The sequence below is a fragment of the Heterodontus francisci genome, chromosome 41, assembly GCF_036365525.1.
Source record: "Heterodontus francisci isolate sHetFra1 chromosome 41, sHetFra1.hap1, whole genome shotgun sequence".
NCBI lineage: Eukaryota > Metazoa > Chordata > Chondrichthyes > Heterodontiformes > Heterodontidae > Heterodontus > Heterodontus francisci.
The window spans coordinates 8,187,330-8,200,730 of NC_090411.1; the positions used below are offsets into that span (position 1 = coordinate 8,187,330).

General features: G+C 54.9%; 1 non-coding gene and 4 pseudogenes across 1 annotated transcript; all 5 read left to right on the forward strand.

Annotated features, from left to right (window-relative positions):
- The first annotated feature begins 2,947 nt into the window (after window positions 1-2,947).
- LOC137354199 (U2 spliceosomal RNA) lies at window positions 2,948-3,120 on the forward strand (annotated as a pseudogene).
- A 386-nt stretch (window positions 3,121-3,506) lies between these two features.
- On the forward strand, window positions 3,507-3,615 carry LOC137354686 (U2 spliceosomal RNA; annotated as a pseudogene).
- Window positions 3,616-8,821: 5,206 nt separating this feature from the next.
- On the forward strand, window positions 8,822-9,001 carry LOC137354309 (U2 spliceosomal RNA; annotated as a pseudogene).
- A 388-nt stretch (window positions 9,002-9,389) lies between these two features.
- LOC137355181 (U2 spliceosomal RNA) lies at window positions 9,390-9,580 on the forward strand. Its single transcript, XR_010970817.1, has one exon. It is a non-coding gene; the product is annotated as a U2 spliceosomal RNA (small nuclear RNA).
- Window positions 9,581-9,968: 388 nt separating this feature from the next.
- Window positions 9,969-10,077, forward strand: LOC137354662 (U2 spliceosomal RNA; annotated as a pseudogene).
- The last annotated feature ends 3,324 nt before the right edge of the window (window positions 10,078-13,401 follow it).

Genomic DNA, 13,401 nt, shown 5'->3' on the forward strand with positions numbered 1-13,401 from the left:
ACTTACAGGACGACCAGCGGGTTGGCAGAGGGACGTGGAAGCTCAATGCGACACTGCTGACCCCAGAGAACGTTGAGGAACTCAAAAGGGATTACAAAGGTTGGAGGACCGTGAAACCCCTCTTTGAGTCTCCAGGTCACTGGTGGGAAGCGATTAAGGAGAACATCAAGAGGTTCTTCATCCACAAAGGTGTTCAGAAGGCGAGAGAGAGACAGAGGGAACTGTCCCGACTCCAGAAAATTATGCAAAATCTACTCCGGTTGCAGTCAATGGGGGTCGAGGTCAAGGAGGACCTCCAAGAGGTGAAGAGCCAGCAGGCCTCGCTCTTTGCCAAGGAGGCCTCCAAGATCATCTTCCGGTCCAGAGTCCGCTACATCGAGCAGGATGAGACGTGCTCGCGTTACTTCTTCCAAAAGGTACACAGAGAGAGCTCTGTTATCAGCAGCCTGAAGGAAGAAGATGGCTCGGTAACGTCTTCGCAGTCCGACATACTAAGGATCAGCAAATCCTTTTATGCTGGGCTGTATGACGCGAAGCCCACAGACAGCAGAGCCTCCCAGTCCTTCCTGTCATCTATCACAGAGGTCTTAGATGACAGCAGGAGGGAGGGACTGGACAAGCCGCTAACTCTGGACGAGCTGACAAAGGCCGTCGAGTCTTTCGAGGCGAGTAAAACTCCCGGGAGCGACGGCTTACCGGTCGAGTTGTACTCGGCCCTGTGGGACTGGGTCGGCCCGGACCTGCTGGAAGTATACGAGAGTATGCTCCTGGCCGGTAGCATGTCAGAATCCATGAGAAAAGGCATCATCACCCTCATTTACAAGCAGAAGGGGGAGAGGGTAGAAATCAGAAATTGGCGGCCCATCTCACTGCTTAATGTTGATTACAGGATTCTGTCCAAAGTCATAGGCAGTCGAGTCAAGTCTGCTCTGGAGCTGGTGATTCACCCCGATCAGACCTGTACTGTACCCGGCAGGAAGATCTCTGATAGCCTCGCGCTACTCAGGGATACGATCGCCTACGTACGGGACAGGAGGGTGGACACCTGCCTCATCAGCCTGGACCAGGAGAAGGCTTTTGACAGGATATCGCACACCTACATGATGGACGTGCTTTCCAAAATGGAGTTTGGGGAGGGAATCTGCAATTGGATCCAACTGCTCTACACAAACATCAGTAGCGCAGTCTCAATCAACGGGTGGGAATCTGAAAGTTTCCCGATCAAATCTGGAGTCAGACAGGGCTGTCCTCTTTCCCCGGTCTTGTTTGTTTGCTGTATTGAACCCTTTGCTGAGTCTATTAGGAAGGATGCGAGCATAAGAGGGGTGACAATCCCAGGCAGCGGAGGCACTCAGGTCAAAACCTCCCTGTACATGGATGACGTCGCCGTCTTCTGCTCGGATCCGCTGTCCGTGCGCAGACTGATGAGCATCTGCGACCAGTTCGAACTGGCCTCGGGAGCCAAAGTTAACCACGGCAAGAGCGAGGCCATGTTCTTTGGGATCTGGGCTGACCGATCCTTTGTCCCCTTCACCGTCAGGTCAGATTACCTGAAGGTGCTGGGGATATGGTTCGGAAGGGCCGGGGCGTGCAACAAAACATGGGAGGAGCGAGTAGCCAAGGTACGACAAAAGTTGGGCATGTGGGGGCAGCGATCTCTCTCCATTGTGGGTAAGAACCTGGTCATCAGGTGCGAGGCGCTCACGTTGTTGCTCTACGTGGCGCAGGTCTGGCCCATACCCCACTCCTGCGCCGTGGCAGTCACCCGAGCCATTTTCCGCTTCGTCTGGGGATCTAAAATGGACCGGGTCCGGAGGGACACGATGTTCAAATATCTGGACATGGGCGGGAAAAATGTACCCAACGTGGCCCTCATCCTGATGACCACCTTCGTGTGCGGCTGCATCAAGCTATGTGTCGATCCCCAGTACGCAAACTCCAAGTGTCACTACGTGCTGAGGTTCTATCTGTCCCCGGTGTTGCGAAGGATGGGCCTGGTCACATTGCCGCGGAACGCTCCGTGCAGTTGGGACGTGCCGTACCACCTATCCTTCGTGGAGCAGTTTCTGCGGAAAAACACCTTTGACCACCGGTCCATCAGGCAGTGGTCTGCACGGAATGTCCTCAAGGCCCTACGGGAAAAGGAAACGGTGGATCCTGTCGGATGGTTCCCCGAGCAGACCGTCAAAGTCATTTGGCGGAATGCCTCATCACCAGAACTTTCAAACAAGCACCAAGACGTAGCTTGGCTGGTGGTGAGAAGGGCCCTCCCCGTCAGATCCTTCATGCACACCCGAAGTCTCGCCCCCTCCGCACAGTGCCCCCGCGTTGGCTGTGGTGGGGAAGAGACGGTCGCCCACCTCCTCCTGGAATGTGCCTTTGCAAAGCAGGTGTGGAAAGAGATGCAGTGGTTTTTGTCAAGGTTCATCCCAAGCAGCTCTGTAACACAGGAGTCTGTGCTCTACGGGCTGTTCCCAGGGACGCACACCGAGACAAACATCAACTGCTGCTGGAGGACTATCAATTCGGTGAAAGACGCCCTTTGGTCTGCCCGAAACTTGCTGGTCTTCCAGCGCAAAGAGTTGTCCACCGCCGAATGTTGCAGACTGGCACATTCCAAGGTCCAGGACTACGTGCTGAGGGACGCACTAAAGCTTGGGGCAGCCGCAGCAAAGGCTCAATGGGGAAAGACCACAGTGTAAGGTTCCCCCACCAAGCTGGACTGAGGGGCTGGATCCATGGGAAACCCCTCGAACTGTATCGTTAATATTCTGAATTGCTGTAAATGTAAAACTGTAATTGACATGACAATTGTGAAACGGAAGGGTTGGGAAGAAACTCATGACAGTATTGAAGGAAACTGATCTCCCTTGCAATGTTTGTATTTTTTGGTGCTGTTTGGAAACTGTTTGGCAATGTAATTTTTACAGATTTTTATGAATAAAGTATATTTTGGAAAAAAAAGTATCTGTTCTTATCAGTTTAATATCTGATACGTCCCCTATCTGGGGACCAAATATTAAATTGATTTTTGGGACAGGGAGATGGAACAGGGGCTTGCCCCGTCCACTCCATGCATCCACCTGGTATTGCAGTGTTTCCAGGAGCGGTGCAGCTTCCCCCCTCCATGGGGGCGAGACCCCTGCTGAAAAATAGAATTCGCAATAGTGACGGCGCTGCTGCTCGGCTGACTTTGCTGCAGTTTTCCGTGGGCGCTACGCTGCCCCCTGTTGGATTGCCCCGCAGTTGCAGGCCGCCCTTTGCTGCCCAGCGCGCGCGTGTCTTTTTTCCTGCGCAATGCCTCGCGCAGAAGCGCAAGGAATGGCTGCGTGTGGCATGCACGCGTGCTTTCCTTTCTGCTTGCAAGGCCCGGCAACAAAAGGAGCTCTGGCTCAAAGACCGCCCGCCGTCGCCTCTTTCGCCCTAGGCTCGCCCACCCGGCGGCTACTTTGAGGTAGAGGCCGCACGCCGGGCCTGACGCGAGCAGCAAACGCAGTTTTACGGTCATCGCTTCTCGGCCTTTTGGCTAAGATCAAGTGTAGTATCTGTTCTTATCAGTGCTTATTTGATTGAGAAGAGACCATGATCATTGCCTTTTGATCCTGGGGAAGCTTTGAGTAAAATGGCTATAACCAATTTTCGAGCTTCGGGCTAGGGAGTGCGCAACACCGTTCGGGTGGTCGTGAAGGACAAGGAAGGAGATGCACCGGTCGATCGCACCTTCTTCATCAAGAAAATTCTCTTCGATTGCTGCGGATTTCAAGCGACGGATGTCTTCTGCCTGCAGGATTTCCCCAGCAGTGGATACTTCGACGTGACGTTCCGGAACGTGGCGGGATGCATCAAGCTCCTGAAGGCGTTCAAGGAGAAAGGGGACTGGGCGCCACTGTCGATCCTCACAGCGGAGCCGCTCTTCACGCTTCCGTCACAACGGGACCGGGTGGTGACGATTCACCTCTACAACCCCCATGTTCTGGTGGTGGATGTACTCACCTTTCTCGCCAGGTACGTCGAGGTGGCCGGCAGCAGCACTGATGTCAAGGACCCCTTTGGCATCTGGACCAGCAAGCGGCAGGTCAAGGTGACCTTGAAGGTAGATCCCAGTGGAGCCATCATCCACCCTCCCTCCAGCTTCGCTATCGGGGGAAGTCGAGGCTTCTTGGTCTACGCTGGGCAGCCCAGAGTTTGCTGCACCTGTGGCAAATGCAAATCTGGTCACATGGCAGCCAACTGCAGCACGGTTGTTTGCAAGAACTGCAAGGAGGAAGGCCATCAGACCAAGGACTGTAAGCAGACTAAGTGTTGCAACTTGTGCGGTGCGGCAGGCCATCTCTACAAGACCTGCCCCAAACGTTGTCTCAGCTATGCTCAGGAGGCAAGGTCCAAGGAATGGCCGGGCGAAGGTTCGACGAAGGGGTCCGCTGTTCGAAAGGAGACCAGCAACCTTCTCCGCAGTGAGGAACTTCAACCTGAGAAGTAAGGGGAGGCAGCTGAAACCAACGACCCAGCACCTACCCAGCGCCCGGAAACCCCTCCTACACAGACAGAATCAATGGAGGAGGAGGCAGCAGATGGACAAACAGGTCAGTGGCAAGTGGTCCAGAGGAAAACCACAAAGAAAAAACATCCCAAAGCCACCACCCAAACCAGTGGCAAGAGGAGGCTCTCTTCTGAATCAGACTGCAACAACTCCGCTTCACTGGACGGGGAAATGCTGGAACGACAGCCCCTTCAAAAGAGGCGGCAGAACTCCGAGATGGATGATAAAGCATCCCAGCCCCCGGGCACTGGAAGCTGTGATGGGCCCGGCGTGCCCCAACCCCAATTCCCCACACGTAACGACGTGGCCAACGCATCTCAGCTCTGCGACACCGGGAGCAAAGACACGTCTGGCGCACCTGAGCTCCGGGAGACCGGGAGCTGTGATGTTTTCGAGGAGGAACAGATGAAAGCAGCTGAGGACAACCCAATCCTCTCTGCCTACAAGACCCCCCCGATGTCACCCGAGCGGCACAAACCCTGCATGAAAAATCAGGAGGGGTTTCTGAGCCCAACCAACGTGAAACTGCTTGCGCATACGATGGGTATGCAGGAACATCCCGAAGGGGAAGGACTGGGACTAGCGAGGACAAATGGTATGGGAAGCAACAACTAATTTTTAGTAAAAAATGGGTGTAAGAATTGCTTCCATTAATGTGCGTAGCATTAAATCGACTACGCGATGGGTTTCAACCTTGGATTACCTTGCCAAGGTCAAAGCTGACCTACTGTTTCTGCAGGAGTGTGGAATACCACACCTCAGCACCTACAGGCAGTGGTCGCGATGGTGGTCCCACGGGCCATCGATCTGGTCGGGGGGTAATGACTGCCGTTCCTCCGGCCTGGGTATTCTGCTGCGGGGAGGTAACTTCACCATCTCCGAAGTTAAGGAGGTGGTGGGCGGCCGCCTCCTCGTAGCAGACGTGATGTACAACAACGCTCCGCTCCGGTTGATCAACGTGTACGCCCCGGTACAACGCAGCGAGCGGCTGACCGTCTTCCAGCAGCTCCCACTGCTGCTGGCGACGTCCAGGCCGGTCATCCTAGGCGGTGACTTCAACTGCATCATCGATGCGGCTGGACGATCCGGCAGTGACGACAGCAAACTGGACGCTACGTCCAGATTCCTCATAGAAACAGTTAAGGATGCCAAACTGCACGACGTCTTCAGCAAACCTGCAGACGGAGCGCAGCGCAGATACACATGGTCAAGATCGGACGGGTCTGCCCGTTCCAGGATTGACTTCCTGTTTGTGTCCCGTGCTGTCACGGTCGGATCCACCGACGTCAAGCCGGTGTTCTTCTCCGACCACTGCCTCTTACTGGCCGACTGTCACTTACAGGACGACCAGCGGGTTGGCAGAGGGACGTGGAAGCTCAATGCGACACTGCTGACCCCAGAGAACGTTGAGGAACTCAAAAGGGATTACAATGGTTGGAGGACCGTGAAACCCCTCTTTGAGTCTCCAGTTCACTGGTGGGAAGCGATTAAGGAGAACATCAAGAGGTTCTTCATCCACAAAGGTGTTCAGAAGGCGAGAGAGAGACAGAGGGAACTGTCCCGACTCCAGAAAATTATGCAAAATCTACTCCGGTTGCAGTCAATGGGGGTCGAGGTCAAGGAGGACCTCCAAGAGGTGAAGAGCCAGCAGGCCTCGCTCTTTGCCAAGGAGGCCTCCAAGATCATCTTCCGGTCCAGAGTCCGCTCCATCGAGCAGGATGAGACGTGCTCGCGTTACTTCTTCCAAAAGGTACACAGAGAGAGCTCTGTTATCAGCAGCCTGAAGGAAGAAGATGGCTCGGTAACGTCTTCGCAGTCCGACATACTAAGGATCAGCAAATCCTTTTATGCTGGGCTGTATGACGCGAAGCCCACAGACAGCAGAGCCTCCCAGTCCTTCCTGTCATCTATCACAGAGGTCTTAGATGACAGCAGGAGGGAGGGACTGGACAAGCCGCTAACTCTGGACGAGCTGACAAAGGCCGTCGAGTCTTTCGAGGCGAGTAAAACTCCCGGGAGCGACGGCTTACCGGTCGAGTTGTACTCGGCCCTGTGGGACTGGGTCGGCCCGGACCTGCTGGAAGTATACGAGAGTATGCTCCTGGCCGGTAGCATGTCAGAATCCATGAGAAAAGGCATCATCACCCTCATTTACAAGCAGAAGGGGGAGAGGGTAGAAATCAGAAATTGGCGGCCCATCTCACTGCTTAATGTTGATTACAAGATTCTGTCCAAAGTCATAGCCAGTCGAGTCAAGTCTGCTCTGGAGCTGGTGATTCACCCCGATCAGACCTGTACTGTACCCGGCAGGAAGATCTCTGATAGCCTCGCGCTACTCAGGGATACGATCGCCTACGTACGGGACAGGAGGGTGGACACCTGCCTCATCAGCCTGGACCAGGAGAAGGCTTTTGACAGGATATCGCACACCTACATGATGGACGTGCTTTCCAAAATGGGGTTTGGGGAGGGAATCTGCAATTGGATCCAACTGCTCTACACAAACATCAGTAGCGCAGTGTCAATCAACGGGTGGGAATCTGAAAGTTTCCCGATCAAATCTGGAGTCAGACAGGGCTGTCCTCTTTCCCCGGTCTTGTTTGTTTGCTGTATTGAACCCTTTGCTGAGTCTATTAGGAAGGATGCGAGCATAAGAGGGGTGACAATCCCAGGCAGCGGAGGCACTCAGGTCAAAACCTCCCTGTACATGGATGACGTCGCCGTCTTCTGCTCGGATCCGCTGTCCGTGCGCAGACTGATGAGCATCTGCGACCAGTTCGAACTGGCCTCGGGAGCCAAAGTTAACCACGGCAAGAGCGAGGCCATGTTCTTTGGGAACTGGGCTGACCGATCCTTTGTCCCCTTCACCGTCAGGTCAGATTACCTGAAGGTGCTGGGGATATGGTTCGGAAGGGCCGGGGCGTGCACCAAAACATGGGAGGAGCGAGTAGCCAAGGTACGACAAAAGTTGGGCATGTGGGGGCAGCGGTCTCTCTCCATTGTGGGTAAGAACCTGGTCATCAGGTGCGAGGCGCTCACGTTGTTGCTCTACGTGGCGCAGGTCTGGCCCATACCCCACTCCTGCGCCGTGGCAGTCACCCGAGCCATTTTCCGCTTCGTCTGGGGATCTAAAATGGACCGGGTCCGGAGGGACACGATGTTCAAATCTCTGGACAAGGGCGGGAAAAATGTACCCAACGTGGCCCTCATCCTGATGACCACCTTCGTGTGCGGCTGCATCAAGCTATGTGTCGATCCCCAGTACGCAAACTCCAAGTGTCACTACGTGCTGAGGTTCTATCTGTCCCCGGTGTTGCGAAGGATGGGCCTGGTCACATTGCCGCGGAACGCTCCGTGCAGTTGGGCGGCGCCGTACCACCTATCCTTCGTGGAGCAGTTTCTGCGGAAAAACACCTTTGACCACCGGTCCATCAGGCAGTGGTCTGCACGGAATGTCCTCAAGGCCCTACGGGAAAAGGAAACGGTGGATCCTGTCGGATGGTTCCCCGAGCAGACCGTCAAAGTCATTTGGCGGAATGCCTCATCACCAGAACTTTCAAACAAGCACCAAGACGTAGCTTGGCTGGTGGTGAGAAGGGCCCTCCCCGTCAGATCCTTCATGCACACCCGAAGTCTCGCCCCCTCCGCACAGTGCCCCCGCGTTGGCTGTGGTGGGGAAGAGACGGTCGCCCACCTCCTCCTGGAATGTGCCTTTGCAAAGCAGGTGTGGAAAGAGATGCAGTGGTTTTTGTCAAGGTTCATCCCAAGCAGCTCTGTAACACAGGAGTCTGTGCTCTACGGGCTGTTCCCAGGGACGCACACCGAGACAAACATCAACTGCTGCTGGAGGGCTATCAATTCGGTGAAAGACGCCCTTTGGTCTGCCCGAAACTTGCTGGTCTTCCAGCGCAAAGAGTTGTCCACCACCGAATGTTGCAGACTGGCACATTCCAAGGTCCAGGACTACGTGCTGAGGGACGCACTAAAGCTTGGGGCAGCCGCAGCAAAGGCTCAATGGGGAAAGACCACAGTGTAAGGTTCCCCCACCAAGCTGGACTGAGGGGCTGGAACCATGGGAAGCCCCTCGAACTGTATCGTTAATATTCTCAATTGCTGTAAATGTAAAACTGTAATTGACATGACAATTGTGAAACGGAAGGGTTGGGAAGAAACTCATGACATTATTGAAAGAAACTGATCTCTTTTGCAATGTTTGTATTTTTTCGTGCTGTTTGGAAACTGTTTGGCAATGTAATTTTTACAGATTTTTATGAATAAAGTATATTTTGGAAATAAAAAAAAAAAAAATCTGTTCTTATCAGTTTAATATCTGATACGTCCCCTATCTGGGGACCAAATATTAAATTGATTTTTGGGACAGGGAGATGGAGCAGGGGCTTGCCCCGTCCACTCCATGCATCCACCTGGTATTGCAGTGTTTCCAGGAGCGGTGCAGCTTCCCCCCTCCATGGGGGCGAGACCCCTGCCGAAAAATAGAATTCGCAATAGTGACGGCGCTGCTGCTCGGCTGACTTTGCTGCAGTTTTCCCTGGGTGCTACGCTGCCCCCTGTTGGATTGCCCCGCAGTTGCAGGCCGCCCTTTGCTGCCCAGCGCGCGCGGTTGTCTTTTTTCCTGCGCAATGCCTCGCGCAGAAGCGCGAGGAATGGCTGCGCGTGGCATGCACGCGTGCTTTCCTTTCTGCTTGCAAGGCCCGGCAACAAAAGGAGCTCTGGCTCAAAGACCGCCCGCCGTCGCCTCTTTCGCCCTAGGCTCGCCCACCCGGCGGCTACTTTGTGGTAGAGGCCGCACGCCGGGCCTGACGCGCGCAGCAAACGCAGTTTTACGGCCATCGCTTCTCGGCCTTTTGGCTAAGATCAAGTGTAGTATCTGTTCTTATCAGTTTAATATCTGATACGTCCCCTATCTGGGGACCAAATATTAAATTGATTTTTGGGACAGGGAGATGGAGCAGGGGCTTGCCCCGTCCACTCCATGCATCCACCTGGTATTGCAGTGTTTCCAGGAGCGGTGCAGCTTCCCCCCTCCATGGGGGCGAGACCCCTGCTGTAAAATAGAATTCGCAATAGTGACGGCGCTGCTGCTCGGCTGACTTTGCTGCAGTTTTCCGTGGGCGCTACGCTGCCCCCTGTTGGATTGCCCCGCAGTTGCAGGCCGCCCTTTGCTGCCCAGCGCGCGCGGTTGTCTTTTTTCCTGCGCAATGCCTCGCGCAGAAGCGCGAGGAATGGCTGCGCGTGGCATGCACGCGTGCTTTCCTTTCTGCTTGCAAGGCCCGGCAACAAAAGGAGCTCTGGCTCAAAGACCGCCCGCCGTCGCCTCTTTCGCCCGAGGCTCGCCCACCCGGCGGCTACTTTGACGTAGAGGCCGCACGCCGGGCCTGACGTGCGCAGCAAACGCAGTTTTAGGGCCATCGCTTCTCGGCCTTTTGGCTAAGATCAAGTGTAGTATCTGTTCTTATCAGTGCTTATTTGATTGAGAAGAGACCATGATCATTGCCTTTTGATCCTGGGGAAGCTTTGAGTAAAATGGCTATAACCAATTTTCGAGCTTCGGGCCAGGGAGTGCGCAACACCGTTCGGGTGGTCGTGAAGGACAAGGAAGGAGATGCACCGGTTGATCGCACCTTCTTCATCAAGAAAATTCTCTTCGATTGCTGCGGATGTCAAGCGACGGATGTCTTCTGCCTGCAGGATTTCCCCAGCAGTGGATACTTCGACGTGACGTTCCGGAACGTGGCGGGATGCATCAAGTTCCTGAAGGCGTTCAAGGAGAAAGGGGACCGGGCTCCACTGTCGATCCTCACAGCGGAGCCGCTCTTCACGCTTCCGTCACAACGGGACCGGGTGGTGACGATTCACCTCTACAACCCCCATGTTCCGGTGGTGGATGTACTCACCTTTCTCGCCAGGTACGTCGAGGTGGCCGGCAGCAGCACTGATGTCAAGGACCCCTTTGGGATCTGGACCAGCAAGCGGCAGGTCAAGGTGACCTTGAAGGTAGATCCCAGTGGAGCCATCATCCACCCTCCCTCCAGCTTCGCTATCGGGGGAAGTCGAGGCTTCTTGGTCTACGCTGGGCAGACCAGAGTTTGTCGCACCTGTGGCAAATCTGGTCACATGGCAGCCAACTGCAGCACGGTTGTTTGCAAGAACTGCAAGGAGGAAGGCCATCAGACCAAGGACTGTAAGCAGACTAAGTGTTGCAACTTGTGCGGTGCGGCAGGCCATCTCTACAAGACCTGCCCCAAACGTTGTCTCAGCTATGCTCAGGCGGCAAGGTCCAAGGAATGGCAGGGCGAAGGTTCGACGAAGGCGTCCGCTGTTCGAAAGGAGACCAGCAACCTTCTCCGCAGTGAGGAACTTCAACCTGAGAAGGAAGGGGAGGCGGCTGAAACCAACGACCCAGCACCTACCCAGCGCCCGGAAACCCCTCCTCCACAGACAGAATCAATGGAGGAGGAGGCAGCAGATGGACAAACAGGTCAGTGGCAAGTGGTCCAGAGGAAAACCACAAAGAAAAAACATCCCAAAGCCACCACCCAAACCAGTGGCAAGAGGAGGCTTTCTTCTGAATCAGACTGCAACAACTCCTCTTCACTGGACGGGGAAATGCTGGAACGACAGCCCCTTCAAAAGAGGCGGCAGAACTCCGAGATGGATGATCAAGCATCCCAGCCCCCGGGCACTGGAAGCTGTGATGGGCCCGCCGTGCCCCAACCCCAATTCCCCACACGTAACGACGTGGCCAACGCATCTCAGCTCCGGGACACCGGGAGCAAAGACACGTCTGGCGCACCTGAGCTCCGGGAGACCGGGAGCTGTGATGTTTTCGAGGAGGAACAGATGGAAGCAGCTGAGGACAACCCAATCCTCTCTGCCTACAAGACCCCCCCGATGTCACCCGAGCGGCACAAACCCTGCAGGAAAAATCAGGAGGGGTTTCTGAGCCCAACCAACGTGAAACTGCTTGCGCATACGATGGGTATGCAGGAACATCCCGAAGGGGAAGGACTGGGACTAGCGAGGACAAATGGTATGGGAAGCAACAACTAATTTCTAGTAAAAAATGGGTGTAAGAATTGCTTCCATTAATGTGCGTAGCATTAAATCGACTACGCGATGTGTTTCAACCTTGGATTACCTTGCCAAGGTCAAAGCTGACCTACTGTTTCTGCAGGAGTGTGGAATACCACACCTCAGCACCTACAGGCAGTGGTCGCGATGGTGGTCCCACGGGCCATCGATCTGGTCGGGGGGTAATGACTGCCGTTCCTCCGGCCTGGGTATTCTGCTGCGGGGAGGTAACTTCACCATCTCCGAAGTTAAGGAGGTGGTGGGCGGCCGCCTCCTCGTAGCAGACGTGATGTGCAACAACGCTCCGCTCCGGTTGATCAACGTGTACGCCCCGGTACAACGCAGCGAGCGGCTGACCGTCTTCCAGCAGCTCCCACTGCTGCTGGCGACGTCCAGGCCGGTCATCCCAGGCGGTGACTTCAACTGCATCATCGATGCGGCTGAACGATCCGGCAGTGACGACAGAAAACTGGACGCTACGTCCAGATTCCTCATAGAAACAGTTAAGGATGCCAAACTGCACGACGTCTTCAGCAAACCTGCAGACGGAGCGCAGCGCAGATACACATGGTCAAGATCGGACGGGTCTGCCCGTTCCAGGATTGACTTCCTGTTTGTTTCCCGTGCTGTCACGGTCGGATCCACCGACGTCAAGCCGGTGTTCTTCTCCGACCACTGCCTCTTACTGGCCGACTGTCACTTACAGGACGACCAGCGGGTTGGCAGAGGGACGTGGAAGCTCAATGCGACACTGCTGACCCCAGAGAACGTTGAGGAACTCAAAAGGGATTACAATGGTTGGAGGACCGTGAAACCCCTCTTTGAGTCTCCAGGTCACTGGTGGCAAGCGATTAAGGAGAACATCAAGAGGTTCTTCATCCACAAAGGTGTTCAGAAGGCGAGAGAGAGACAGAGGGAACTGTCCCGACTCCAGAAAATTATGCAAAATCTACTCCGGTTGCAGTCAATGGGGGTCGAGGTCAAGGAGGACCTCCAAGAGGTGAAGAGCCAGCAGGCCTCGCTCTTTGCCAAGGAGGCCTCCAAGATCATCTTCCGGTCCAGAGTCCGCTCCATCGAGCAGGATGAGACGTGCTCGCGTTACTTCTTCCAAAAGGTACACAGAGAGAGCTCTGTTATCAGCAGCCTGAAGGAAGAAGATGGCTCGGTAACGTCTTCGCAGTCCGACATACTAAGGATCAGCAAATCCTTTTATGCTGGGCTGTATGACGCGAAGCCCACAGACAGCAGAGCCTCCCAGTCCTTCCTGTCATCTATCACAGAGGTCTTAGATGACAGCAGGAGGGAGGGACTGGACAAGCCGCTAACTCTGGACGAGCTGACAAAGGCCGTCGAGTCTTTCGAGGCGAGTAAAACTCCCGGGAGCGACGGCTTACCGGTCGAGTTGTACTCGGCCCTGTGGGACTGGGTCGGCCCGGACCTGCTGGAAGTATACGAGAGTATGCTCCTGGCCGGTAGCATGTCAGAATCCATGAGAAAAGGCATCATCACCCTCATTTACAAGCAGAAGGGGGAGAGGGTAGAAATCAGAAATTGGCGGCCCATCTCACTGCTTAATGTTGATTACAAGATTCTGTCCAAAGTCATAGCCAGTCGAGTCAAGTCTGCTCTGGAGCTGGTGATTCACCCCGATCAGACCTGTACTGTACCCGGCAGGAAGATCTCTGATAGCCTCGCGCTACTCAGGGATACGATCGCCTACGTACGGGACAGGAGGGTGGACACCTGCCTCATCAGCCTGGACCAGGAGA